The sequence below is a fragment of the Condylura cristata genome, unplaced genomic scaffold, assembly GCF_000260355.1.
Source record: "Condylura cristata isolate star-nosed mole 26May11 unplaced genomic scaffold, ConCri1.0 scaffold00002, whole genome shotgun sequence".
NCBI classification, from domain to species: domain Eukaryota; kingdom Metazoa; phylum Chordata; class Mammalia; order Eulipotyphla; family Talpidae; genus Condylura; species Condylura cristata.
In genome coordinates this window covers 57,431,784-57,459,420 of record NW_004567103.1, presented here as the reverse complement: position 1 = coordinate 57,459,420, position 27,637 = coordinate 57,431,784, and positions in this window count along the sequence as shown.

Below are 27,637 nucleotides of genomic sequence, written 5' to 3'. Positions count from 1 at the left end.
CAGAGATGCAGAGGCTGAGAGGATTCACCAGGAACAGAGTGGGGAGCAGAACAGGCAGATTCACAAAGCACACTGCTGAGGGGAGCAGCGGGCAGGCCAGGAGAGGTCTGCCACGCCATGTGGTCACCTCCGGGGCAGGTGGGGATTGAACTCATGCAGAATTGGCTTAAGCTTCTTAGTGCAGCCATATCACAATTTTTAATTGGGAAAATAGAGAACCAAAATCTACTACAGTGATCTTACACAATTTTTAAATCAAGATATACTGATAAATTTAAGTTGATCAATTAGAAGTTTCATTGTAAAACTTGACTCAGACCTTCCCTGGTGGCACAACAGGTTAAAGCACAGCTCACACAGCTGCTTCAAAACAAGTTCGATCCTTTGTCCTGGAGGTGAATCACATGGCAGCAGACCTCTCCTGACCTTCCCACTGCTCCCCTCATTAGTGTACTTCTTTCATCTGCTTGTTCTGCCCCCACTCTGTCTCTGGTGAAAACTCTCACCACTCTTGCACCTCTGGCCAATGCCTCAATTCTGTATGTATAAATAAATGAGACCTTTAAATTTAAAGTAAAAAAAAAATCCTTGTAAAAAAAAGTAGATCCAATACAAGAAATATAGTTTTATCTTAATAAATGTCTTCATGTTGACAAAATTAACCTAACAAAAATTTGCCTGAAATCTAAATGAATTCTGCATTCCTCAACTACTATACATTACATATTGCAACACAGTGATTAGAATTCTGAGAGTATACAAAACACTTGAAATTTTGAAATAAAAGACATACTTGCCTTTCATTTATAATATCTAATAATTTCAGTTATTTTTCTTTTCCAATATTCTTCCATATAGTCAGATATTTACATATTTTGGTGTTGTTTAAAAAGTATGAAGGATTTGTTCATAGAGATTCTCATAATCCACAGGGATTACAACTAAGAGGAAAAAATGTACAAAATGAAGATGATATGATATATATATGTATATATCATAAAATATTAAAAAAGAGAATATTGAAAGAAAAATAGATAAGAAAAGGGGCTTTGAGAGAACTGGGAAAGAGAGTCTGTCAACAAATTTCAAGGCTTCCTTTAGAACTGTATTCAAGTAAAAGTGTTATCTTATGAGCTATTTCAATACAAGCCAGGAAATGTGAAGAATTGAGCAAAAACTCAGTTTAAAAGAGCACTAGCTATAATCATTCAGAATGCATACTACATGTATGGAAAATTTGCTGTATCAAAGTCAGAATTTTTTTGGAGTAGATGATGGAAGACAAACATGAAAAGATAGTATTTATATGGAGGGGTAAAATACCAAAATACCCAATACAATAATGAAGAAGAAGGACAAAGAATGTAGGCTAACGCTACCCTATTCTAAACCTCTATACTGCTACTGTAATCTACACAGTGTTGGGAGGGTTGGCTAAATAGACAAAAAGATCAAGGAAACAGAATTAAGAGTATAGAAATAGACTCAAATAAATATACAAAACTCATCTTTGACAAAAGAGTAATGGCAATACATGGAGCAAAATGTTGAATAAAAGCAAACCAACAAAAAGTCCTGGATTCTTAGACATTCCCAAGTAAGAAAATGAGTCAGAATGCAAACCTTAACTAAAAATGGATCATAGATCTAAATGTAAAACACAAAATTATAGTACTCCTAGAGGATAAAAGAAAACCTGGATAGTGTTGGATATGAAGCTGACATTTAGATAAAATTCATGATGCAAATAATTGATAAGCAAAATTTCATTAAAATTAAAATTTCAGTTCTGTGTAAGTGCTAGTTAAAATAATGAGAACACAAGACACAACTTAGAAGAAAAATTCGCAGCTAGACATTTGCTAAGGGACTGTTACTCAAAAAATAAAGAAATTTTAAACTTCACTAATGAGGAAAAAAAAGTCAATTAAAAAATTGCCTAAAGGCATTAATAGATGTCTTGTCAAAGAAACAATGCATATAAAGATTGAGTATATCGGAATAAATTTATATAGCACCAGGAAAATGAAAATAAAATAGCAATGAGACAATACTATTTGCATATTAATATGGCCAAAATTCAAAACACTGACAATTCCAAATGTTGACAAGGAATTAAAGCATCAGAAATGCATTTACTGCTGTTAGTAATACAAAAATGTTAAGGACACATTATAAGATTTTGTGGTTTCTTACAAAACCAAACATATGCTTACTTTATAATACAATAATTATACTATCTGTATTTTACTGAAAAGGATTGAAAACTATGTCCACACAAAACCCCAAACTTTGTGTCTTATCCATAATTAGTAAAGTTTAGAAGCAACCAGAATGTCTTTGTGTAAGCTAGTTGATAAAGTGTGATACATCCATAAAATAGTATTCAGTACTAAAAAGATATGAGCTATAAAACCATAAAAAGACATGGATTAACATTAAATGTACACTGTTAAGTGTAATAAAAATGTATGATTCCCAATACATTACATCTGGAAAAGAAAACACTGTAGAAACAGTGAAAAGATCAGATAGGAAATTTTTTTCTAAAGTATTTTTACCAATATGTTACAGAAATGTTCGTTATAACTCAGTTTTAAAGTGGTATCAACGCAAGGAAACAAAGTACCTAGTTTCAACTTTTGATTCAAACTAAGACATTTCACTAATTTTTTTTTTTTTTTTTAAGATTTATTTATTTATTCATACAGAACTGGGGTACAGGCCAGAGGCTCAGGGGCGGCGAGAGGCTTCACCAGAGACAGAGCGGGGAGCAGAACAGGCAGATCGACGAAGTACACTGCTGAGGGGAGCAGTGGGCGGGTCAGGAGAGGTCTGGCTCGCCATGTGGTCTCCTCCGGGGCAGGCGGCAGGCGGGAATCGAACTCACACGGAAGTGGCTTCAGATTCTCAGTGCTGCGCTTTAACCCGCTGCGCCACCAGGGAGGGCCCATTTCACTAATTTTTTAGCAAAATTAACCCATTTTGAAACACCACATAATATTCTCCTATCTCCTGATTTCACTATCCTGTACAGATAGTTGAATGGTTATTAACTAGTCAATTAAGCTATTTCATCTGGAGTATGCCATATCTGTATGGAAATTTAATAGTGCTTTTATTTATGTAAGGTTATTTATGTAATATAGTTTTTTTCATATGTTGCATTATTATTTTACTTTATGGTTATTTTTTCATGTGCTGTATTATTATTTTACTTTATGGTTGACAAATATAAACATGGATGACAACAAACCCAAGTTGAAGCACTTTGAAGTCTTCATAACTTTGGTAGCACTACTTCAGAAATTAAAAAAATTATCAATCAAGAATCTATTTTAGGGCCCTCCCTGGTGGCTCAGCGGGTTAAAGCCTGCACTGAGAAGCTAAAGTCACTTCCGCATGAGTTTGATTCCCGCCTGCCCCGGAGGAGATCCACATGGTGAGGCAGACCTCTCCTGACCCACCCGCTGCTCCCCTCAGCAGTGTACTTCATCTATCTGTCTGTTCTGCTCCTGGCTCTGTCTCAGGTGAATCCTCTCACCTCCGCATCTCTGGCCTGTACCCCAGTTCTATGTGAATAAATAAATAAAATCTTAAAAAAAAAAAAGAATCTATTTTAACATAACTTTGCAGAAGAAGCAAAAGAGAGATGTACTTGTTGTACAAACGGCAAAACAAAAATGGGAACAAAGCCTGTTCGAAGAATACATAATGTTCCAAAGATAAAGAAACAAAGATTTTTATCATGTAATACTTAGTAAATAGTATTATAACTACAGACGTCATCTGATCATAACCCATTACTGGAAAATTCTAATTGTTAATATTAAAATGAAAGGGGGAGGGATGTACTGAGGCAAGCAAAGCACACTATACTTGTTCCAATATGTAATCTCTTTTCCAAAATTGGCATATTTGCCAGGCTAGTATCATAATTTCTCTCAACAATCACTATTCAAACCTTTGTCATTAGAAAGTTTATAAATTTAAATACTAGAAAATGGGCGTTTCGGAATGCTAGGATAGGATACCCAGGTAGTGAACTTAATAATAAGAATGAATATTTAACAAAAGAAATGAACCCATTTACACAGAGGTAATTATTCAAAATGTTTACTTTTTATTTGAGATTAGTTTCAAAACTGAGTAGAAATATTCCTTTAAAATTGTAGCTACTAATACTATAAATCCAATACATTTATTTTCAAAAGGAAGAAATTAGACATGAAGAAATGCCTTGGTCTCACTGAGTATTCTAGTAAAGTGAAGGTAGGGTATAATCTATAACAGGATTGAGACTAGACCACCACATGTGAGGGAACACAAAGAAAAATCTTTTACTTGGAGAAAAAAAATCTATATACCTATAAAGACCCTGGTTTCTCTTGAAGGAGGAAATAGAAATAGTTATTTTATCAGCAGGATTCAAATTCAAAATATATACACAAAATTGGACGACTACTGATGATTACTATTCAATCATTATTAATTTGCATCACTTAACTGAAAGCTAACAATGAACTGAACACTGTAAAAAAATTTATTGTAGAATACAAAAAGGTTGTGCTTTAGTGAAAATGTAGTCGAAACCACAAACAGATGGGGGGAAAACAGTAAGAAATTCCCACAAAATTCTGTCATTTATGTGCAACAGGACACATCAAAATGTAGTGACTTCAAATATTAATACCTCATTATTCCTCACAAATCTGGGGATTGGTTGTATAATTCTTTCATTGGATTTGCATTCCCTGTAGGAATATCTGGGATGAAATGTTCAAGGCCATCTCACTAATCTGGAATTTGGTTGTTGCTCATTTTTCCTTTGTTCCTGTAACCTCCCCTTTCTTTTCTAGGCTAAAATGACTTTTTTACATGGATGCTATCTTTAGTATTTCAGGAAAGTGAAAGCAAAAATTGCAACACTTAAGAACTAGGTTAGCTCATTTACACAATGTTGTTTAAATATTATATTGGTCAAAGGCAAGACTAGTTGATAGAATTAGGGTAAACACCACACATTTTGGTGAGAAATGGCAAAACAGTGTGACTATAATTTTCAATCTACTACAGAAGCGGATTATGTTTTGCTCATGAGTACATAATGATCCTGGGCAAAACATCTTGGAACCCAAACTGAGACTGGGCAAAACTAAAATGGCATGCCTTTCCTCTTAACTCCCAGCTGTTGACAGAAAATAAAACAAACAGCACTTACATTGTCCATTCTAAGGTCTGTGCCCCACATGCACAGAAAAAAGCAAAGTAACTGAAGTTTAGTAGCTTGAAAGATTTTTACTTGATGAGTGGGCCAATGAGAGGAGAGGAAAAAAGGCGCAAAGAAAAGATGATCATCAAAATACACCTAATCAAATTCTGAAATCACTTCAGTGGCACCCACCTGGCCAAGCAGATAGGCCCAAAGCAGACAGGCAGATTGTCCAGGTCCAAGAGAAAATCTGTCAGGAAACTGAATAATTCAAGGAACCTCCTGGCAGAAAACACAAGTAAGGCTTCACTCAGGGACTCAAAGGTCAAAAAGGAAAAAAAAAGTTCCAAGTATATCTATCGCTCAGCCTAAATCCATAAACAGGTTAAGAGGCAACTGCCACATCCCTCACTGGAGGCAGGTCCTACTATTTGATGAAGTGTAAAGCTAAACAAGGAGAGCAGGTACACACGTTTTAAGTCTAACATGGCCAGCCTGTAGCTCCAAATACCTCCTCCTCACTTTACCCCCACTAAGAAGCTGGTTCTTGGTATAGCTAGAATTGTGATGAAAGGGTGGTAGAACTGGGGGTGTGGGAAGACATCAGGGTATGGAGTTCATTCAGGACACTGTTATTTACTGAGAGTTTGCTGTTTACTGTGTTGTAACAGGAACTGATAATAGAGCTGAATTGACTGATCAAGATAAGAACTTAGGGTCTTGGACAGCTGTCTTATTTATTTTCTCTTTGTTGTATTTTTACATCACATCTTTTTGGCTTTGAATATTTCTTCATATTCTTATGAAAATGAGACAGAACAAAATAGATATGAATTTGTGAAAAAATATAAAAATAAAAATAAATATGTAAAAATGATATAGCCATAAATAAAAACAATTTTTATGTATATTTGGAGTTTGAGAATGTGCTTGAAGAAAGTATGGCTTATTTCTCACAATAAATCTGTAAGAGGGAGAAAAAAGTAATCATTTCTATTTTAGAGATTCAGTTAAAATATTTATTTCAGTTAAAATAATTGTTCCAAGAATGAATTACTGGGAATGATATATGCAGAATTCAGGTTCTCTATGTTAGATATTCAATCCATTATATTTCAAAACTAATTAAAGTTTACCACTGCATCTAGTGAAAATTTACTCACCATATGCATCTTTTGAATATTTTTTGAACTTTTCTATATATGGCTATTCTTTAAAAAAAAAATCCATTATAAGCAGAAAGATTTATTTTGGTTTGATTTACTTAGAGTCAAACATGGCCGGGGCGGGGGTGTTCCCTGTGGGTCGTCATATCTTTCTAATAATTATGATAATGTTAAACACCAGATGTCTATGAACAAAACTGATCTAATTATTTTAATTAATCTCAAGTTACCTACATCATCAGTTTATTATTGTTGGAATGCTATATTTTATAGATTAAAAAATAGTACATCCTTACCTAAATGTCAGTTCAAAACAAATTTTATTCATTTTGGCCTTTTTCTTTGCCGACTTCTCTATGTACTCAGATCTGTTTTGTAGTTGTTGATTCAACAGGAGTAAGGGATTGGATGAGTCCAACAATGGTGTAAGTTAGTTGAAAAAAAAATAGTGTTGAGACTTTATTCATGATAGCCAATAACTAGAAATAATTAAAATGCTCAAAAAGAGAATAATGGATAAACAGATTGTGGTATAATTTTTTTCCTAAAGTTGATAAAATTGTTTAGAATGAGAGAATAATGGGAAAAGAGACTGAGAGTGCTATCTGGAGTATAAAAGTGTTTTATATTTTAATGGAGAAGGGCTTTATGTGAATCATTGTTTTGGGGGGAAAATGCATGTAACTTAATATTTAAGCTTTTTGTACCCAACAAAGAGATAATGACAGAGAGAAACACACATATATTAAATTCATTTGAGATAGTATGAATTCATAATTTTTTAAAGATTTATTTATGCATGCAGAACTGGGGTACAGGCCCAAGGTGCAGGGATGATGAGAAGATTTACCAAAGGCAGAGCAGGGAGCAGAACAGGCAAATCAATCAAGTACACTGCTGAGGGGAGCAGTGGATAGTTCAGAAGAGGTCTGCAGTGCCATGTGGGTCACCCCTTAGCTAAGAATCTAACTTTCCTTGAAGCAGCTGCCTTGAGCTTGATGGTGCTGAGCTTTTACCCTTTGCACCACAAATGAGGGCCCTGAGTTCATAATTTTGACATTATTTTCTGTTAGTTTTAGGTTTGCACAGATGAGAAAACACTGACAGTAATGAAAATTCAGTTTTTCACTTGTAGTAATTTGAAATTTGGGTGTGAATTCATGGTTTTAAATAAATAGAAAAATGTAATGGACAGATATGTTATAATCCCTGTCTCTACCCACTCAGGGAGCCCAGAAGCAATGCCAAAGGTAGCAATGTGTACATCTAACAGCCAAATCTTGGTTTCTAGAGATCATTTTCCACTAAGTATGAAATGTTTTTGGAGAAAAAAATTAACTCTAAATCTGGGATAAAAAATAATATGTAAGCCTGAAATATTTTACACTGTCTTTTATATTTTAATGAACTATAGGTACAAGTATAATGAACACAAAAAGTCAGATCAAAACAAAAGAACCAGATATAAGAGGGCCACACGATAACATCTAAAATAAATTGATCATCAAAAATGAATAGAAATATTAGTGGAATACAATGTGTTGCACTGAATAAAAATTTATGAGCCATCCTAATGTAAATAAATAATAGATAATTTGTCACAGTTTATCAAGAATTTATAGTTGTTCTTAGTGATATCCATTCTTATAATGAAAACGAAATATCATATACTCTGTTTTAGATGTAAAACATGTACCAATGTGGCTTACACATAATATGAATTAATAAATATTTATGGAGTCAAGGAGTAAAATACAGTAAGAAAAGCAAAAGGTATGCAATGATTTTTTTCAATATAAAATGCTATTATAAAACTTAGAGTAAATGCTGAAAGTTTATCCAACTTCATCACTTTCTGAATTATATTTTACCTAGTCTACCACATAAAAAAGGACTCTTCCAAACAGCATCCTTCCTTCCTAATACTTTCCATGATAGAGTTCCCAAATATTTCACAAGGGAATCCCCTACCGAGAAAATGAGACACACATACTGTCAGAAATGGGACACCAGGGAGCTTACTAGGATATTAATACATGTGAGTTACAGTAAATTAAACTAAATGAAGAGCTGTCACATAAGGCATCGTGTCTACTGATTGCATATGAACGATTCTGGATGAACTGCCAGCTATATCACCAACTCACTCAACATCAAACTAAGAAACAGTAATATTTGCTTCTAGTTACAGTGGCAATAAAGAACAAAATCTAAGTGTTTTGTTGTCATTTTTCTTCTGTTTTATTTTCAAACACTGAATATGTATTTTATGTTGTTGATTACTAACATTTTAAAGATCAGATCCCCAAATCGTATTATAGTCTCACCGTGTTAACTTTGAGGCTTTACATTGCCATATATTTCTTGTTTCTATGCATTGATAATTTTTCTTTATACTATGTATTCCTCCTAATTCTTGTAGTCTACACATAACATTTTCCTTAATTATAACATATTAGAATTCAATGTATTTCATAAAAATAAATTTAAATTATATTCTAAGAGGTTTATTAACATGATTATCCAGTGCCAGCCAAATATGAGTTTCACTACACTAAATATGAGTTTCAGATGATATTTCTCTTTGATAACTTATCTATTATAATTCAATGTAAGAAGGCTGTTGGATTTATGGGCTAACTTTGAAGTCAACATTACAACTTACCTTAATCTGTTCAAGCTTTTTTGGAAAACAAAAGTAAATAGCTTAACATGGATGCCATTTGAAAGTTTATAGTTTCTCATAACTTACTGATCTGTCATCATAGAACATAAGCATAAAATAATATGAAGTTCCTTTTATTTGCAAGGTAACAATCAAATTTCAGGCCCTCCCTGGTGGTGCAGCGGGTAAAAGCACAGCACTAAGAAGCTAAAGCCACTTCAGCATGAGTTCGATCCCAGCTCTAGAGATGATCCACATGGCATGGCAGACCTCTCCTGATCTGCCCATTGCTTCACTCAGCATTGTACTTCATCAGTCAACCTACTCTGCTCCCCACTCTGTCTCTGGTGAATCCTCTCACCACCCCTGAACCTGTGGCCTATACCCCAGTTCTGTATGCATAAATAAATAAATCTTTAAAAATAAATCAAATCTCAAGTCTAAACATGTTAGTTAAAACTAATTCTTTAATATTGACAAAATAAGTAAAGTAACTTCCATAAACCTATCTTTTTCTCATTTTTAAAAGAGTTGATATAGTAGATTTCATTTTATAAATCTAAGTGTGAAGTATAATCATTGAAATAAAATGAAAATAAAGAGAATAAGAACAAAAGCATACATTGGACTTTTAGGTGAGGTGGTCTTATGAGTACATGTATTATCCTCCCAACTTGCCCCTTTATCTAGGATACATATCATTGGGATACGCTGATCTTTTCCTGTAACTCATTACTATATTCATTGCTAAATATTCATTTATACTTGATGTGGTAATCACCACATCAAGTATAGATATGTATATCTAAATCATCCACTGCATATCTAAGTCATCCACTGCACATCTAAGTGCCTGCATATCTAAGTCATCCACTGCACACTTGGACTTCCCTGCTCTAAAATCACTTCCAGACATGCATGAAACTCAGTACAAAGGTACTACTAAGGTATCCTGAACTATTTTCCAAGGGATGAGGAACCTTTAAGTATAAGGAGACAAAGACTTAGTGGAGTGAAATTTAACTCAGATATGTGGAGGTTGGCTTGCCTAAGGTGATTTCAGAAGTAGGTGGTTTAGCTAACCACCTGAAGTAGAGACTGGGAGATAAAAACCCTTCCTTGATCTATTGGTCAACTAGGACTGTCAAAGCAGAACACCACAGATGGGTATCTCAAACAGAAGTTTAATTTCTCACAGTCTTGAAGACTGGAATCCACGACCAATGTCTTGACGGGCTTATTCACTTGAAGTCTCTCTTTTGTTTGCGGACAATGGCCTTTCTATGTATGTCTTCAACTGACATTTCCTTTACGAACACACACTTCTTTTTAAAATAAGAATATTAATCCTATAAGGAACTTATTAGAGCCCCACCCTATAACCTCATTTACTATTAATTATTTAATTGAAGGCTCACTCTATAAATATATTTTCACTGGGCATTTGGACTTAAACATATGATTTTTGAAGAACATAACTCAATCCATAACACATATTCTCTTGTGAACTTCTCTAAAGCATGGTTGGTCCAGAAGAATACTATGTACTGAGAGGATATATCTATGAGTTGTTTCTCTTGTCAATAAGAAGTATTTATCTTGGTAACAGTTATTAGCAGTTATTATTCCTACATCAGTTTCCTTTCCCTCACTCTTTCCCCTTTTTTTTCCCTCAGATGATATTTCCTAGAGCATCTAAAGTATTGAGAAATACATTGTTCGTATACATCTTTCATGGGGCCTTCTAGAACAGACTCATAATCTATAGAAGATTCAAACAACATCACTGACTTATTCCCAGATTTATATCAAAGAAGCAGAAAGCACACATTCTTTTCAAAGATATATGAGACCCTTAGAAAAATTGAACAGAAAATAGATTATACAGCAATTTCTATTTAATTAAAAAAATTCTGATCTTGTCATAATTCTCCTTTTTAAGTTATTAAATGCACATAAGGTTTAGTAAGTACAAAAAGTTGACATTAGTTTATTCCTATATTTACAGTAAAAGAGGTAGCAGGACACAGGTGGTCCCTAAGTGTTTAAGTAGGAGATAATGTTATAGCTAAAAATTTAACAAAGACCTAGAAATTAAGTCATCACTGTTGCAATTAATTGCTTGCTTTTTGGGAGAACTAAAAAATAAGTGTGCACAATTATTTTTAATGCAAAAATAAAATATAATGATAATTTATAGTAAACTAGTAGAAAGGATAAGCTGATATATTTATGATAAATTTGTATTTATTATAGCTAGCGATGCAAAAAATATTTGTAAAATCATATTTCATATTTGCCTACTGCTTTAGTATGAAGAATTTTATTGGTGAAATGTATAGAAACACTTAAAATAACTTAATATAAACTGGCATAAACACTGACATCAAAACATGGTACAAAATATGATTATGTTTTGCTCAGTATAGAAATATAATATTGAAATCCAAACTGAACATAATGACATTTCTTTCAGAGAAAGATTAAGCTCATCTAACAGGTTGTCGACAGTTCCAAAGACAATTTCTTTTTAAGCCTATTTTGCTTCTTTGTACAAAATCCAAATTTGAAAACTTCTGCTTGATTTTATGACATTTTGTTGCACTCTTTCTAATTTAGTCATCTTGCCTTTCAATGTCTTCCAATCAGCTATTACATCCCTTGGGGAAATGTAAAATTTAAAGATACATTAAACTCAAATAACTTCACTGCCTATCAGACAAATGACAGGGAAATACTGTTACACATCATGTCATTTTATGACACTTTTGATTAAGATCATAAATATGCTGAACGCTAAAGAACTGGTAATGTATACATATTCTCAAAATTTTAGAGAAAGAATAGTGAAAATAAATTGTAAGGTAAAAATAGTTATAGGTGGTATCAACTTTTAAACTTGACTGTTTCAAATGCTGGTAACTCTTTTACTTTAGAATGTTTTATGCAAAGAATGACGTCACAATTATAAGTAAGACCAGGATATCACATAATAAATTATTTCAGCCACAATTTAGACTAATCAATAAATTCTGTCATACTGGTTTGAAATCTGGACACTATAGAAAGGAGAGGTGGAAGGAAATAAAAAGGATACATAACATTCTAAGAAAAAAACTAAAATATGTAAAATATGTTTTTGTTTCATATCAATCTATTCTTTACCATACTTCAGTTATTATTCTCTTTATGTCCTGAAGAGCCTAGTGTACTTATTTTGTCCCAGATCATATATGATCTACATTTACCTATTTTAACATTCCTCCAAATTTTGAAAGTTCAGACTCTCAGCTATATTTAATTGGAAGTTAATGCTATTAAATTAATTTATTCATCTGACTAATTTTCAATTTTAGCTGATGAGAAGAGTAGTATTAAATATTAGAAACTTTATGAATTCCAAGACCCATCCCAAATCAACTGATGAATATGTTTGATTTAGTCCATCCTAAGCAATGTATATGCTTATTCTGTATATGTATTTTTGTCAGTATATTTACACATACACATATGATATGGACTAGTCATAATATGCATTTATTTAAGTTATACTAACATATGATATATATTGTATGTGACATAATATATGTGATTGTATATTACCTAGTATATAATGGATGACCCTGAAGTCAATGCTGTGGAGTATTTTGCCTGTATTTTCTTCTATGTATTTTATGGTTTCTGATCGACATCCAAGTTTCAATCAATTTTGAATTAATTTTTGTACATGGTATGAGTAATGTACAGTATGGAGAGAAGATGAACATAGTGAGAGAAATTTACAGGTCATTCAATTAGAAGACAATTCAGTATTCTTATAAAATAGATTTTGTGACAAATCCAAAATACTATATTGGAATTTCTGGTAAGGATAATGTGTTCTATAATATGCTATTTCATATTAATAGATTTTCTAATGTAATATTATTCATATTCCTGAAATTAATACATATGGTTATTTTAATTATTTAACTATATGTAATTACAGTTAATGAGCATTCAATTTAAGATTATATATATCTATTTAATATATGATACTGATTTGTAGTTTTCTTTATTGTCTATATCTTACTAGAAGTGTAAAACCATCATAACAATTTAATTTCATAAGTTTTTTCTACTGTCAGCACATAAAGAATACAAATTAGTACTGTTACTTTAAAATTATTTCAGTTTGCTATCTTTCAAATATTTGTAATGAGGATTTGTTTTAACATCTGAAATTATTTATTATATAATCATATTTTCCATCATTTATTTTAAATTCAGTATGCCTCAGAGCAACAAAGAAATACTCTATAAGAAGACATTAATGTAAGGGTAGTTCTTTGTTTATACATTAGGAGTATGCCTTTATTACTTTATTATTAAAGTATTTAAGCATCTAAATCATATGTTATTAACAATGCTATAAGCTATTGTTGTCCTAACTACCACAAAATTGCTGGCTTAAGCAATATACATGTATGTTTTAATACATGTTTGTTTGTTTTTTTTTTAAGATTTATTTATTTATACAGAACCGGGGTACAGGACAGAGGTGCGGAGGGTGAGAGGATTCACCAGAGACAGAGTGGGGAGCAGAACAGTCAGATCGACGAAGTACACTGCTAAGGGGAGCAGTGGGTGGGTCAGGAGAGGTCTGCCAAGCCATATGTATCTCCTTTGGGGCAAACCGGGATCGAACTCATGGGATCGAACTCATGGGGATCGAAGCCTTAACCTTCTTAGTGCAGTGATTTAACCTGCTGCGCCACCAGGGAGGGCCCAGGCCTGCCGTCTTTTATGGCCTCAAGAGAAGAGTCAGTGCCCTTGATTTGCCCAGGTTCTAGAATTCACACCCATACTTTGGCTTGTAAACTTGTTCTTTCATCTTAAAGAATTTCTATCCTTACTTCTGAAAGCAAATGTTTCCATTTGTAGAATTCATTGATTAGACTTGGCCAATCTAGAGAATCCTTGGTTATGTCCTATATCAAGGTCTATGAACTTAAAAAGTATTTTCTGTAACAGATTATAAAGATTAGGACACTTATCTTACATTAGCTTTCCTTTAAATGTTCATAATATTTAAGTATCCCCTTATTTATGAAATTTGATGTCTCACAAAAAGTATCTTGATAATTTGAAGCTCCTTCAATAATGTTTAGCTGAATGTCCCATCCATACTATCTAAAATCTTTCCAAGGTTTTATAAGTCTTTCCACAGGTTTTAATACCCTGTGTAATTGTTGAAGTTATTAGGTATAGACTTCCTCATTTGACTTTACTATAGCTTTTTTGCTTCAAGATATTTTAAAGGGCATCTTTCAAATAGTTCCTCGACAAAGATACTAAATTGGAAGAGTCATTCTAGTATGTTTTCTAATATTTTCTCATTTCTCTGTTTTTCAGTAATTATATATGCAAATTGTCACCCATTATTCAGCAACAATTAAAGTATTAATTGTTCTTCTTTATACTAATATTCTAGACCTGCCATAACAAAATAAATCAGTCTGGAAGACTTAAACAACAGAAAGTTATTTCCACATTTCTTTACACTGGAACACACAACACCAAGAAATATATAAACCAAAAGAAGCCTTGCTTTAGTGTACTCACACATTTTTTGTATACTATCATGACCTCTTCTTTGTACATAAGTGAAAAGAGAAATCTCTGGTATCTTTCCCTCTTTTAGAAAGACATTAATTCTATCAAATTAGGGATTTCTCCTTATTCCTCATAAATTATAGTTATTTTAATAAAGACCCATAACTAAATATACCCACAATGGGACTTTAACATATGAATATGGGGGAGTCACAATATAGTCTATAATACTATTTCTTAAAAGCACCTTATCTCTTCACAATATGGAGGTTAGGCAGTGTTGAAATTAAACTACTCTACTTGCTTTAATATTCTAAAAGAAAATGACATTTGATTTAAAAATTCAGAACTTCATTCATGCAATTCCTGGGAAAAGGTAAATTATATCTTAACTTACACACAAGAAGGTAGGGGATGTACAATATAAGTTTAATCAATAGATTAACTTTGAAAATAAGTAGAAAGACTGGAATATCTCTCCAACTTCAGATAAACCTTCTAACAATCAAGATTGTGCAGGTTATCCCAAGATATAAAGTGAAATAAAGAGATAACAGATTAGACATAGTTAATGAAAGACTTAATTAGCTAGAAGATATCACTAACTGGTGATAGTAACTGACAAAAAAAAAGAAATTTAAAATATGGATTGAGAGTCATGGATGACAGAAAGAAGTTTTGTATGTCAAACAGACACCCAAGATATGTCTAATAGCAACTAAAGAAAAAAAAAAAAAATGAGACTGTTACGAAGGCAATACTTGAGAGTAAAAGCTGAGAATTTCTCCAAGTATTCAAAGATTTGACTACAAATTTAAGAAATACTTTGTTGTCAGTAGTATCTTCTGTTTCTATTTCTTCTAAATAAATCATAATTTTTCATGTATTTAAAATCTCCTAATGTTACCCGCTATAAACTAGCATTAATACTCATTGCCAAATGAGAGGTGCAGTTTTCCATCCCACTATCTGACTGCCTGAAAGGAACCTATTGGGAATAGTAGATTGAGCAGATCCACTGTGTGAATCTTAAAATGTAGTACAGGCAAGCTAATAGTTCTTTGTCAGCTGTTTCTTGTGTGTAACCTGCTTCTGCTCATTAACCAGTTACCTTCATCACCAAGTGCAGCTCTGATGTCTCACTGAATGATATCTGGAGTAAGATACACAGCATCTGGCTATCCAGCCAGTAAATTTTCTATTCCTTTTCTCTCTCAGCTTTCCCTTTTTCTCACTTACTATGTAAATAAGTTCTTTTTGCTTATTTCTCTGTGTTAGCTTTCAGGTCTTGTCTTAACTGTTAAAGTGCAAGGGTGAAGACTCATCAACTGGGTCATCCTTGATCTTTTAGGCTTGTCCTGTAACACTAAAGTTATTCAGATTTTTCAGTGAAATTAATTTCTAAATGTAATATAATACCAAGAACTACTTTTACTTAATGAATATTTTAACTTTTATTCTGGTTATTGTTTCTTTTTGCTTCAATATCACTCCTAGATTAAGCTGTTTCTCTTCTCATAAGGGGCTCTAACTTTTGTTGGAAAATAAAATGTTATTTCACAAATTTTTTCTACACCAGAAGTTATACTTCTTCTTTATTTAATAAGCTTACCATAGTGAATTTTAAAGGACAGGATATTGTTTTAAGAGACTGAAAGAGAGATTCCTAAGGAATGATTCTAGATGTTTAAGGTTAAATAAAGAAACAAATTTAGGTTGCCAATTCAGTTATCATACTCAGAACCTGAACCTGCAATCATCAATGCAAGATATCACAGTTAAATTGATAATTACATTATGGAAATTTATGGTACAACTCACTTCAACAAAGATAGTAAAGACAGTGATAAACTGGAAACTGCTTGGTTGACAAATTGAAAAACTTACTTGTTGAGAAGAATAGAGAAATAATTTTGGTAAAAGGAGGGAGGCATTTGGTCAGAGTTTTTGCTTCACTTTATATTTCAGGGAGAAATAAAACTGTTTGAAGACTAATTTTTAAATATCCTGCCTAAAAGATAAGGGAAAATTCAGAAAAGTGAAAATGCAAAGAACCTGAAACAAAGATGGTACTACTTGCTATCAAGGAGGAGAATAATGCAGAAACTTTACTTACTGCTGATGGAACATAAAATGGCACAATAGTCTGTAATATGTTTGTGACTTATATTTTGAGTCATCAATTCCATTCAAAGGTATTTATCCAAAAGAAATTTAAAAAATCCATAAAAGAAATGTTCATAACAATTTAGTCATACTATATACAAACTAGTAGTAACCCAACTGTTCACTAAGAGAACAACTGAAAAACCGTAGCATTTTCAGAAATTTAAATACTATTCAGTCTCAAAAAAGTAATATGCTACTGGTAAATGTAACAAATGAGTAAATATCAATAAATATTTTGTAGAATAAAAGAAACATACAAAGTAATACATATGTATGATTCCATTCTATATAAAATTCTCAGACAAAACTAATTTTTGTTGAAAAAAATCAGAATAGTAATTCTCTTAGTTTGGTTGAATATGGCCTATCAGTTGGGAAAGGGATAAGGAAATTCTCCAGGGTAACATAATGTCCTATATCTTGATTTGGATTCTATAAGGTATGCACTTGTAAGTATATATTACATAGCATGTACTTTTATCAAGAAAAAAATGAAGATAAATATTACCTTTTAGTTAATAAAAACTACACTGACATATTTAAGGGAAATGTAATGGCATCTGTAATTTACTTGGAAATTCACTAAAGTTACAAAGATGGATTGATTATGGTTGCTCATATGGATTAAATGAGCAGAGTATAAGATCAATGGCAAATTTAGGTGGAGCTACGAGGCTGTTCAATGTATTTGAAAAACTTCTAGCAAGATTTTGGGAGAATAAGCAGTTGGTAGAAGATGTCTAGGGTTATGCCACTTTATATACTTTCACAGTAGGAGTGACACTGGGATTTGGAGGAGAAAGGAAGTCAGAGAAGCACCTCAAATAAACCAACCTTGATAGAAAGAAAGGAAAAGGACACTATCTTCATTTTATTGTAACAACACTCCTCAGACACCTCAATTTGCGGTACTGGAAGAAATTCCTAGACATTTTTGTGGCCCAACTGATTACTGGTTTATAAAATTTCTAAGGGCATCACCAACACTTTTTGTATGTGTGTCTATACTCTTGGCACACAGTGACCATACAGTGACATTTCAGTTAATCAGGTATCCGTCTTCTTCATCGATCATATTAATAAACTATGCCAAGAGCCAAAAAATCATTGTCTTGCAATGGCACAAAATATACATTCCCTTCTCCATATCTGTAAATTCATTTTAAAATCAATTATTTATATTTTACTTAGGAATCTTTTGGTCCCAGTGTTTTGGCACCAAATATATCTTCATTTCACTTTTGCAACTCCCTCTGACAGCTGATGTAAGCTGGCAGGAGATGAAAGATATTTAAGTGTGGCAGAAGGCTTAGTTCACATAAAGCATCATTGTCTCCTCGGATAGACTCCTGATCACCCTGAAATGTGCAGGTTAAACAAGTTCAGTTTTTACAGGACATTATAAAGGATTTGAATTTTTCTTAAGAGGGACATGGCCTCATTCATCTGTTTGTATGTTTGTATTTTCTGTGGCAAGCAAGAATAAAGCAAAAGTGAAATGTGAGTGTCACATCTAATGGAGAAATGGTGGAGTGGCTTGACATAAAATGTGCCATGATGCACCCCAGGGAAAACCTAAGTATCCCTTGTCGGAAAGGAAATCATCACACAGAAGTCCACTATCAAGACCTTCACTAAACTCAGCATTCTGCAGAGATTGAACCCTGAAGTTAAAAGCAAGCTATTCTTGGGCCCTCCTTGGTGGCGCAGCGGGTTAAAGCGCAGCACTGAGAAGCTAAAGCCACTACTTCCGCATGAGTTCGATTCCCGCCTGCCCTGGAGGTGACCACATGGCGTGGCAGACCTCTCCTGACCCGCCCTCTGCTCCCCTCAGCAGTGTACTTCGTAGATCTGCCTATTCTGTACCCCACTCTGTCTCTGGTGAATCCTCTCGCCGCCCCTGAGCCTCTGGCCTGTACCCCAGCTCTGTATGCACAAATAAATCTTTAAAAAAAAAAAAAAAAAAAAAAAAAAAGCAAGCTATTCTTCTTGTTTCCATCATTTTTTTTTTCAATGACTAACAATTCTGTAAAATCCTACCACCCAGTTTGAGGGAAAAAAGTAAAAGCAAAATGAGTTTAAAAGTAGCATGTACATTCAAAATTTAAATTTCTTGCCAGTTCAGCAATGTAAGATGTCATGGGTAACATAGGGAATACTTATTTAAATTTTTCATATACTCTCAGAATGAATCAAGATTAACATGAGGAGGTGCACATAATAGAAAAAAGGAAAAAATATCTCTTTCAGATGAAAGATTAGTCACTCAGGGTCTTTCTATCTAAAAAGTAAAACAGCAAATGCGATTTGCTTGCTTTAAAAACAAACTTGTAAATATAGTTCCTTCAGATATATCTACTCCGTTAGATAACTAGTGTATAAAAAAACAATCCCTATATTTAATCTTGATAAAAAAAGAGGTTTGTAATAGATGTTCATTTGATCTAAGAGACTAATCATATCTGAGTAGATGTATAAAATGGTTTAAGTAGTCTGACACAAACAGAATTTTAAAAAATGTGTTTTAATTTTTCAATATACCTCATATTGGAAAATTTTGTTTATATATTTAGCTTTGTCAGTGCTTCAAATAAATTAATATGTGTTCTAATTGTCAAAATATAAAAAAGAAACTTGAAACAATGTCTTTATTTCAAAATCTGACTCTTCCTTCCATACTCCCGTTGTTACAGGTATTAGATGTAGTGACATATACACATGGAAAGGACATGACATAGATAAAGCAAACAAAAATTGAACAAAACACAGGAAGACGACATTTATAATGCTGCTGACAAAGCCAGTCACTTCACTTTAAATAATGTGGCAGGCTGCAAAACTATAGTAATTACTAGAATTTCATTTTCATTAACTAATAAACCAAGGAAAACAATTTAAGTATCTGAATGTCATTTTTCAAATGAAAATAAACTGTAAACATTTGAATAACATCACAGCAGGGATAATATACCTAAGGAAATCTATTGAAATATGCTAGTGGATTCATCCTCTTCTATCACATTAAAACTGCAATTGACTGTAAACCTCCTACCACTCTCCACTGAGACTTTAATTGTAAAGATTCCTGTTACATATCATATTAGAATTTAGTTAAAATTGTAGAACACATTATTTCCAATCAGACAGCCAACCATCACTCACAAAGATTTTTAAAAAGGTGATTAATAATTCATCTCAGATAAGGAAAAGATCTATATTTATACCATCTTCTCAGCCACCATAAACTACCTGACAATTGTTCAGTAATGATGCCCAGTAAATTCTTTAAAATGGTAATTTGTCATTCTGTCACTTCATTTGTGACCTAAAATTCCTCACTTGAGGCATCATCAAATAAATTAATCACTTTCCAGGATCCATTTCTCTGTTCTGCACGTTATTATGCCCGGGCTCTCTTGTGTTTCTCTTCATTTACATATATTTAATGGCTGAGCCGTGGTTCACGATGGCACATAACGCACACATCTCATTACAGGTGAAATATTCTAACTGCCACTATCACTGGGAAAGAAAATAACTCTCCCAATTTAATTTTCCTGATGTAACAAAACCATGATTCTTCACTATGAAATGTTGATGCCATCCATCAGTCACAATCAATAAAATCATCATAGAAGTACGCCTTCTTCAGCATCTTTCCTTCAGACTGGTATTATTTGAGGAAGGTAATTAAACTCATAATATGTAATGAATGTAAATGAAGTAAAAATCCTCATGTTAGCTCTCTAACTATGCTTATTTTACAGCTTTGATTTAAAATATTTCCCCCACAACTTATATCTACTTAAGGTCTGAATAGAGAGATATATGCTGCAAAAGAGGAGATTCATCAACAAATAAAATGTTAAAATAGTACTTGTAATATCACATAAGATATTAATATTTATACATTTTTTACTTCTATGATATAGGTTCTTTGAATTTATATATTTAAAGCTTTCTTCCAATATAGCCAGTGGTTTCAATATAGGCACCATCACAGGATAAAATTTTTTTTTTTTTAGTCATCTGGCTTACTTGCTTTCTGCCACTTAAGGGCTACCGATACCGTCTGTTTCACATAAGAATTGTCTCGTTGAACTTGTAATCTTGCCCTACTCTGCCCAAAGAAATATTTAAAAATATAGATCAAAGAATTTGGACATTTCCCAAACAGTGGTTTGGGAATAAGCACTTCAGAACTATTTCTATCTATTGTAAATATTCATCTCAAATTGCGATCATATTATTTTCGTAAAGGTCAACAGGGAGTGTTTGAAAGTAAACTGGTGTCACATAAACATCGCCCATGTCTCTAAGTATGTTACAACTTCATTTAACATTCATTAGCCGTTTCTCCCCATATACTTAGGAACATTAGTTTCAAGGGAATGGTGTCTTGCAAAAGTCCATTTGGAGTTAGGATCCCCTTCATTATGAATTCTTTAGCAACGAATGGCGACTTTCTTTATCTTGGAAGTAGTCCCTGTTTGCCTGTTTAAAATAATGCTTGAGAGAGTGTCTAAAATAAGAAGTGAAATATGAACTCTGTCTCTGAAACAAAGGAGAAAGTAGGTGAATATCACTGCTCCACAGATGAATGACCTAACTACAATATTGACAAACCATCTACGGAGTACTACCTTCCTTCCTCATTAATTATCATATAGTTATTTTTAATGGGCGCTTATTTAAGAAAAAAAGACTGTGTGTGCAGTTTTGCATGTTTTTATTAACACTGTAGCAGTCTGTTGACCTAAAGCATACCCTCTAGCACACAGATTCTTATAGACTTAGCTTGGAAAGAGTGACTGACCACTTTCTAAAGCACTTTGGGGATACCTGAGGTTTTATCCCCAAAGTGTCATAGGCTCAGTCTGAAAAAAGAGTTGGATGCTTTAATGGGTATCCCCAAATGGGGCTGGAGTAGGGCCCATGTTAAAGTAGGGGATAGAGCTGACTGAATCTTCTAAAACACAACAGTGTCTTGGAATGGCTAAATGTGGTGATAGGGAAGATTAAAATGAGCTTCCATCATAATTAAAACAGATACAACGTCAAAAGTTATAGGAAATAAGAATGGAATGCAAAAGTATAGATCAGAAGAGTTAAGCTAACAGGCTACTAGGAAATCTCATGAAATTAGTCAAGTGACATTAAATATCTATGTTAAAACAAAGACCTTCTAAAAACTGGATTAAATTTTTTTAAACACTAGGAAAAAGGAGAGAAAAGTATTATCTATAATGAGTGAATGAGCTCTATGCCTTTAAGCAAATTTGATGCTCTGAATAGTCAATGAACTAAAGTATATTTTAAGGATGGATGCTGGGAGTCAGTAAGGAACACAGTATGAAGTAAGGTTTGTGTTGTGAACAAAGAGGAAAGATCCCTGCAAATACAGATGCATATATTAATTACGTTAAATGTACCACAGAAACTAGTGATTGCCCACATTGTGGAAGAATGCACTTAACAAGGCCAAACATTTAACTGGAGTGAGGGGCACTTTCTTATTATTTAAACAATTATCTCTTCTTTTGCAAAAGGATAATTCACTCCTCTGTTCATACTTAAAATTCTATCAAAAGCTGTCCAACCTAAGATCCCTGTATATTTCATTACTTGAGACCTGGCCATTAACATGTATACCCTAATAGAAAATATTGTGCTACAGTTACCTCCAATATTATTTTCTAACACCAGAGGAAATTTGAAAATATAGTTAAACTCCAAGCTGTAGTTACTAAAATAAATGCTGCATGGGAATTTCCAATTAAATTGAAGTTTTCATGGGCAAATCATAATAAGCCTAAGGAACAAGCTTAGTTCACACATCTTTCTATGGCAAAATGCCAATGTTTGTAGGTTTCTTAAATAACCAATTTTGCCTAAGGCAATTCATTACAGAAATTTTGGATTACCACAGATAATTAAGTAAACTCTACTGAGCTTGATTTACTAGTTAACTAGATAACTGGAAAAGTTGTATTTCCTCTTGAGGGTCCCCTGATCTGTTACATAGAAAGTATATATATATACTTTATGTGTGTGTGTGTGTGTGTGTTTATGTAATTCACAGGGTGGTTACCAAAGCAATGAGCAAAAATGCAACAGTTACAAAGATTTAAATATTGGGTTAATCATATTTTTTTTCCACATTGTATTATTTGTTAGGACTGCCATACAGTATACTACAAACTGGATAGTTTAAACAATAGAAAAGTATTTTTAATAGCTAGAGGCTCAAAGTCCAAGAACAACTTGTCGGCAGGTTTCTTTTTTTAAAAAAATGAAATTTACATGTGATTTAATAATTGATATAGTAACATTATAGATTGTTCCATTTAGCTGTGATAAAATTATTTTTGCATCAAGATTTTCAATATACAATTTACATCAGTGTTCATTGTTGCACAATGTTTGCTTTCTTTTCTCAGATGTAGTTCCCATAGAATTCCCACCCCCAATTAACCCATGTACCATCTGCAGAGGTGGGATCTTGTATTTCTGAAATAAATAAATAGAATAAGGAGCTCTCTGGTGGCATCAAGAGTTAAGTCTTAGCATTATAAAGCCATTGACAGCCACTGCAATCCCCTGCGTGGGAAGTAATCCACATAGCACAGCAGACCTCTCCTGGCCCACCCAATGTTCCCTTCAGTAGTATATTTCAGTCAATCCACCTGTTCTGCTTCTAACTCTGTCACTGGTGAATTCTTGCGCTTCTATACCTCTGACCTACATCTCAGTTCTTGTCTGCATAAATAAATAAATCTTTTAAAAATAAAAATAACTAAGAAAAATAAAACTAATACATGCAAAAAACAAAACAAAATAAAACAAAACATAATCACATTCAGGGTCAGGGCTTTAATGTATGTATTATTTGGGGGCACACACATTCAGTCCATAACAGATTAGATAGGTTATGATAGACGATGAGAGAAGAGATAGATAGAATTTTGAGAACTTCGTAGGATAACTGTGATAAAATATTGTGATTACTTGATGACATTCAGTCCTTTCTTTTCCAAGGGACTTGGGAACAGATTGGTAGGGACTTGTGGCTAGGTTGGGTCAACTGGCTGTAAGTAAACATGGTAACAGTAACTCTCACTGTGAGACTCTCCAACACTTTGGTTCCTTGCCACAGTGATCATCATCTTGAGTTGACATGAAAGTGTCACAAGATTGAGGCAGCTTGGATGATCAAATCTCCACATGGCGGAAAGCTGCCCTGGATAGTTAACTCAAAATTGTAGCAGAGTTTTCATGTCTAAGAAAAAAACCCTTAATTTTGTTAAACCATTGTGGCAAGAACATCTTAAGTTACTTTTAATGAGCTATGCCTTTGTATCATTCCTTTTCCTTGACAACAGGCAGATCTTGTAACTTACTTCTTACCATTAAAATATGGCAAAGATGCAATGACAGTCAATCCTTTGAAAAGCAAATGCTAAATTGAATGTGATACTGCATTATAGAAGACTCTATTAACAGACTGCAAGGGTATGGCTCTCTGGCATTGAACATGAAGGCTGCTATGCTATAAAACACTCAGAACATTTTAACAATAAACATTTAACAATAGTCCCTGAGGATATTCCTTAGGCTATCCTAGCAAAAAGCTGAGCCTTCATCCTGAGCCTTCATAGTCTCAGGAACTGAATTCTGCTAAAGACCACAAATGTTTGGACAAAGACCCCAATTTCTAGTAAGGAGTGCAACCTGTCAAAACATCTTGTTTACTGTCTGTAAGAGCTTGAGGAAGATACTAATAAACTATGCCCATATTTGTGATTCACTAAAACTATGGGCTAATAAGGACATGTAATTTTAAGAACTAAATTGACAGTAATAGTGTAGGCAGTATTAAGAGTACTGACCCAGTCACTGAGACTTTAGAGTTCTTTTTCATGACAGTACAAATCTGGCCTATCCTGAATGATATCAGGACAATTGGTAGGATGGAAAAAGTAAGGATTAATAACAAAGCAATTAAGTGGATATTCAGTTGAATAATTATAATCAACATTAATATAGAAAAATGGACTGATATCATTCATAAGGAAGATTTGCTACTATCCTAATCTCTCTCATTTTTGTCCACTGGGTGATGTGAAAAAAATACATTTCCTGAATTTTAAATGTCACAATATTTACAAGGCTATCAAAAACACTCAGTTTCAGAAACTGGATCCTGGGATACTTGTAAGGAGTAAATCTAATAAATATTAATTAAAATAAAGTAAAATATGGACTCTTGGCCCTCCTTGGTGGTGCATCAGGTTAAAGAACAGTACTAAGACACTAAAGCCACTTCGGCACGAGTTCAATTCCCGCCCTCGTGGTGACAGACAGGGCATGGCAGACCTCTCCTGACCTGCCCACTGCTCCCCTCAGCAGTGTACTTCATCAATTTGTCTCTTCTACTCCCCACTCTGTCTCTGGTGAAGCCTTTTACCACCCCTGCACCTCTGGCCTGTACCCCAGTTCTGTATGCATAAATCTTTAAATAAAATAAAATATGGATGCTTTGTTACCAACTGCAGTCCTGATCTTTAACAATTGCAACTACTTGATTTACATACCATAAAGTCAATTATGGCTTCTCTCACTCAATCTAAAAAGAGTATAACTGAAGCAAGCATCTTCTGTTGCAAATAATTTGTCACATCTAATCTGTTTCCCTTCCCTCTTCTGCTTCTTCTCCTCCTCCTACTGTTCCACTTCCTCCTCTTTCTCCTTCTTCTCCTCTTTCTTGTCCTGCTCTTCACCATCAGAAAACATGTATTAAGATATGTACTATCTGCTGTACAGAGTAAATAACTCACATATTTGCAAAATATAGATAACTTCATATCTACGATATTTATGTGTACTCAAAAAGACGAGGTAGAGTGGAAATGGTTAAATACACAATCCTGAGACAAAGAACTAATGCTTAATGTTCAATTTGGCTATTAAATCATACAAAGTAGGCCCTCCCTGGTGGTGCAGCGGGTTAAAGCACAGCACAAAGAAACTTAAGTCACTTCTGCATGAGTTTGATCCCCGCCTGCCCTGAGGAGATCCACCTGGCGAGGAAGACCTCTCCTGACCCGCCCGCTGCTCCCCTCAGCAGTGTACTTCATTGATCTGTCTGTTCTACACTCCACTCTGTCTCTGGTGAATGCTGTTACCCTCCGCATCCCTGGCCTGTACCCCAATTCTGTACAAATAAATAAATAAATCTTTAAAAAAAATCATACAAAGTAATCTTAAAGTGTAGCAAACTGAAGAGAATTCTATGAGCGTCTTGTTTGTTTGGGGATCTAAAAACTTAATAAAACACAAAGATAGGCCACTTCTTTCAAAATGGCAACATCTGCCTGAACCCTATTCATGAAGATGCACCAAAAGACTAAAAGCAAAGAAAGAAGCTCCTGCCCCTCCCACAGTTGAAGCAGATAAAACACACACACACACTTAAGAACTTTAAGAACAAGAAAGCTGGGCTGAAAGCCATCCACTATCACTAAGTTGTCCACCATAACCCACCCATCTCCCAATAGCCCAAGACACTAAGACTCAAAGGCAAACCAAATACATTCAGGAGATCAGTCCCAGGAGACACCAGCATCGTCACTGAACACTGACTCAGCCATGAAGAAGACAGAGTATGGATGTCAAGGCAAACAAGCGCCACATCAAACAGGCTGAAGAGGCTCTATGTGATATTTTTTTACCCAATGTTCGTTAACACCCCAACCAGGACAGCTGGAATGAAGAAGGCTGATGTTTAACTGACTCTTGACTATAATACTTTAGATAGTACCAACAAAATTGAAGTCATCTAAACTGACTCTGACAACATCTGAATAGAAATAATGAATAGTCTCTCGAATTTGAAAAACTGTAGAATTTCAGTAAATATATCAATCAAACAATGTGTCCCTTTTGTATCTTGCCACTTGAATTAGTAAGAGAGCTTATGGAATCTCTTTGTATATGGGTTCAATAGGTCATTGTATTCTCCAGCAGAATAAAAACACAGACCTGAGTGACAGCAAGGTCTCTTCTAATCTGCTTCTACAAGAGAAGACAAAGGATTTTTAAACAACTTATTGCAAACTGCTAATATGGTCCCTTTTTTTTCTCCCTCTCCTTTGACATTTGACTGCAACAGGCCCATAACCAACGATTCTGTTATTGTAGAAACACACCAAAGGGAGAAGTTGTCCATTGTGAGTAATATCATTGCAATTCAGATGGGCAATGGGTATGTAGACTTCAGCATTTTCAGAGGAACACTGTCCAGTAAATATATGAGCTTTGCACCACCTCCATATACTTCACAAAATAAGATGGAATAGAAGTGACATGTACAACTAACTCATTCCAAAGTATCTTTCCATTTACTAGTCTCAGTTCTGAAGAAGCAAATGTAAGCTCTGAAACATATTTTCTCTGTTGTGAAATATAGTTAATTACAAAAAATATATTAACATTGCCATTTTGCTCTTTTGATTTTCCTGGTACTCAGTTTCAATGACATCAATTAAAAGTAAATGTGCATTTGCTCTTCAATGCTGGGAAATGACTTTTTTTTTATAGGCACATCCTGTTTTCAGTAATTGGATGTACCACCAAGGAGTAAAACAAAAGATGAAACATCCTTCAAAGGAAGACAAATGAAATTAATATTCCAATTGGGTAATTACAATCCAACAGACTAAAAAAGATTTTAGTCCTTTCCATTTCAATCACAGATTGTTATGCAACATTACTCTGTTATACTTAAAGTCTGCTGTCTTATACATGAAGAGTGTTTGTTTTTGTTTTTGT